Genomic DNA, 4,029 nt, shown 5'->3' with positions numbered 1-4,029 from the left:
AGGACCTTTCTTTTTGTATTGATCTCGGAATATTAATATAGAATGTTTCCTTCATTTTTATGGATTTATGCTGGTACCATCCCTTTATTTAACGCTAGTAATGATATAAACGGTCAAGGTGAAGAGGATGTCATGTAGCGAATTTGAATGAGGGTTGCAATGGTGCTAGACTGCGCGCACGCCTTAAAATGATTTCCCTTAGGTAATAGTTTTCCAAATTGTCATAAGTAATAATTTCCCCTAAGACTGTGGTCCGAGGAACCACGCAGGACTTAGGTTCTGTTTAAAACTTGTATGAGTGATAATTTCCCCTAAGTCTGTGGTCCGAGGAGCCATGCAGGATTTAGGTTCTGTTTAAAACTATGAATAGTTGCCATAAGTAATAATTTCCCCTAAGTCTGTGGTCCGAGGATCCATGCAGGACTTAGGTTCTGTTTAAAACTTGTATAAGTTGTCATGAGTAATAATTTCCCCTAAGTCTGTGGTCCGAGGAGCCATGCAGGACTTAGGTTCTATTTAAAACTATGAATAGTCACCATAAGTAATAATTTCCCCTAAGTCTGTGGTCCGAGGAGCCATGCAGGACTTAGGTTCTGTTTAAAACTATATATAGTTGCCATAAGTAATAATTTCCCCTAAGTCTGTGATCCGAGGAGCCATGCAGGACTTAGGTTCTGTTTAAAACTTGTATAAGTTGTCATGAGTAATAATTTCCCCTAAGTCTGTGGTCTGAGGAGCCATGCAGGACTTAGGTTCTGTTTAAAACTATGAATAGTCGCCACAAGTAATAATTTCCCCTAAGTCTGTGGTCCGAGGAGCCATGCTGGACTTCGGTTTTGTTTAAAACTTGTATAAGTTGTCATGAGTAATAATTTCCCCTAAGTCTGTGGTCCGAGGAGCCATGCAGGACTTAGGTTCTGTTTAAAACTATGAATAGTCGTAAATAGACCAGTAGGCAGAGGATAATCACGAAACAAAACATGGGCTAAGCCATTTTCATTAATAATAATATCTTCTGAGGTTATTTACATTCCATAGTCGAGGTACAGTTTTTTCATCCAAATCTTCTAGGTAGTAGGCGCCTATCTCGGCCACGGATGTGACACGGTATGGTCCTTCCCAATTGGGCCCCAACTTGCCCCAAGAAGGGTTTTTTGCACTGCCGAGAATCTTCCTCATCACGAGATCACTCGGACCTAGAGGTCGCAGTTTAACATTGGCATCATACCCTTGTCTCAGCTTTTGGTGATAATAGGTCATATGAATCGTTGCTTTTTCCCTTCTTTCCTCGGCTAGGTCTAGACTTCTTCCCAATAACTCGTCGTTACCGTCTGGGGTAAACGTGTTAGACCTCAATGTGGGAAAGTTGTTCTCGATTGGGAGCACGGCCTCAGCCCCATAAGTCATCGAAAAGGGGGTCTCACCGGTTGACCGTCGCGGCGTTGTCCGATAGGTCCATAAGACGTGCGGGAGCTCTTCTACCCATCTCCCCTTTGCCTCATCCAATCTTTTCTTCAGTCCGTTCACTATGAACTTGTTCACGGCCTCGACTTGCCCATTTCCTTGGGGGTAGGCGGGGGTGGAATATCGGTTAATGATCCCAAACTCACGGCAATACTCCCTAAAGCTCTTACTGTCGAACTGAAGACCATTGTCGGAAATGAGTGTACGTGGAGTTCCGAAGCGGGTGATAATGTTCTTCCAGATGAATTTCTGGGCATCCACGTCCCTAATGTTGGCCAAAGGTTCAGCCTCCACCCATTTAGTGAAGTAATCGGTTCCGACTATTATGTATCGCTTGTTCCCCGCAGCTTTGGGGAAAGGTCCGACAATATCAAGGCCCTATTGTGCGAACGGCCATGGGCTAGAGAGGGGGTTGAGAACCCCTCCGGGTTGGTGGATATTCGGGGCAAATCTTTGGCACTGATTGCACTTTTTAGCGTATTCTTGGGCCTCCCTTTGCATGTTCGGCCACCAGTATCCTTGGGTGAGTGCCCTGTGCGCCAGCGACCTTCCTCCGGTGTGACTTCCACAAATTCCTTCGTGTAACTCTTCAAGTAGAGACTCGGATTCTTCTGGATGTACGCAGAGTAGGTACGGTCCAGAGTACGAGCGCCGATATAGTTTGTGGTCCTCTGATAGCCAGAACCGAGGAGCATTCCTACGTATCTTCTCGGCCTCTAGTTTTTCATCCGATAAGGTGTCATTTTGGAGGAAGTTCTTTATGGGGTCCATCCAGCTGAGACTCTTTCTGATCTGATGGACTTGGGCCGGGTTTCTGCTGATGGGACTTGCCTGGGCTAGATCTTCAACAAGGATCATTCGCGGCAGATTATGCGCCGAGGATGTGGCGAGAGTGGCCAGCGAGTCTGCATGGGTGTTTACACTCCTGGAAATGTGCGTCAGATTGAAGGATTCAAAACTCGTTTGTAGGCGTTTGACTTGTCTTAGATACTCTTGCATCCTAGCATCTTTAGCTTCCAGCTCACCCATCACTTGTCCGACGACCAATCTGGAGTCCGAGAATGCTTCTATTATTCTTCCGCCCAATCTTTGAACCATCGTCATCCCTTGAAGTAAGGCTTCGTATTCGGCTTCATTGTTCGTAGCCGAGAATCCGAGCCTCAGTGATTTTTCAATGGCAGCATCGTCCGGTGATATTAAAACTATCCCAACTCCAGATCCTTTCTGGTTGGCCGCGCCATCCACATAGACCTTCCAATGCAAGGTCCCCCTTACTGAAATTGCACCAACCGATTTTCCATCCATGTATTTCTTTTCGGTTATCGTTTCTATAGAGGGTTCAGCAAACTCCGCTACCAAGTCTGCGAGGACTTGTCCTTTGATGGAGGATCTGGGCATATATTTAATATTAAAGGCCCCCAAAAGCGCACTCCACATGGCGATTCTTCCTGTGTAGTCAGCGCTTTGAAGCACTGCTCGTAGGGGAAGCTGAGTTAGAACGATGACCGTATGCGCCTGAAAGTAATGAGGGAGCTTCCGTGTGGCATGTACTATCGTCAGAATTGCCTTTTCTAGAGGCAGGTATCGCACCTCGGCCTCATGTAATGATTTGCTCACATAGTAAACCGGTCGCTGCACCCCATTATCATCCCGTATCAGTAGCAGGCTTACAGCATAGGGAGCTACAGCGATGTACGCAAACAGCACCTCGTCTGCCTCGGGGCTGGACATGATGGGTGGTCGGGACAGGTATTCCTTAAGCTGCTGGAAAGCCCGAACACAATCCTCCGACCATTCAAACCCTTTCCACTTGTTTATCAGGAGGTAAAAAGGTCGACATCGATCCGCTGATCGCGATATGAACCGGTTTAATGCTGCAATCATACCAGTGAGCTTCTGCACTTCCTTCGGGTTCCGAGGAGCCTGTAGGCTGTTAATTGCTTTGATTTGATCGGGGCTTACTTCTATTCCCCTGTGGGTTACCATGTACCCTAAAAATTTCCCGGACCCGACCCCGAATGAACATTTGGAAGCATTCAGCCGCAACCGGTGTTCCCTTAAGATAGCGAAGATTCTTTCAAGGTCTTTCACGTGCTCGGACACCCTTTTACTCTTCACAACCATATTGTCTATGTAAACCTCAATGATCTTGCCCAGCTGTGGCTCGAACATCCGGGTCATCATCCTTTGGTAGGTTGAGCCTGCGTTCTTCAGCCCAAACGACATCACCTTATAGTGATAATTTTCGATGGGCGTCATGAAAGCCGTCTTCTCTTGGTCTTCCAGTGCAAGGGGTATCTGATGATAGCCCTGGAAGGCGTCTAGGAAGCTCATCCGAGGGTGACCCACGGTTGCATCCACCAACCTGTCGATTCGGGGTAGGGGGAATAGGTCCTTTGGGCACGCCTTGTTCATGTCCGTGAAGTCCACGCAGACCCTCCACTTCCCTGTCTTCTTCCTTACCACCACCGTGTTTGCCAACCATTCGGGGTAAAAGACCTCTTTAATAGCCCCTGCTTTTTTCAGTTTTGCCACCTCGTCTCTTACGGCACTAGCATGTTCCTT

Source organism: Quercus robur, chromosome 3, assembly GCF_932294415.1.
Source record: "Quercus robur chromosome 3, dhQueRobu3.1, whole genome shotgun sequence".
NCBI lineage: Eukaryota > Viridiplantae > Streptophyta > Magnoliopsida > Fagales > Fagaceae > Quercus > Quercus robur.
Note: the sequence above shows the minus strand (reverse complement) of the source record.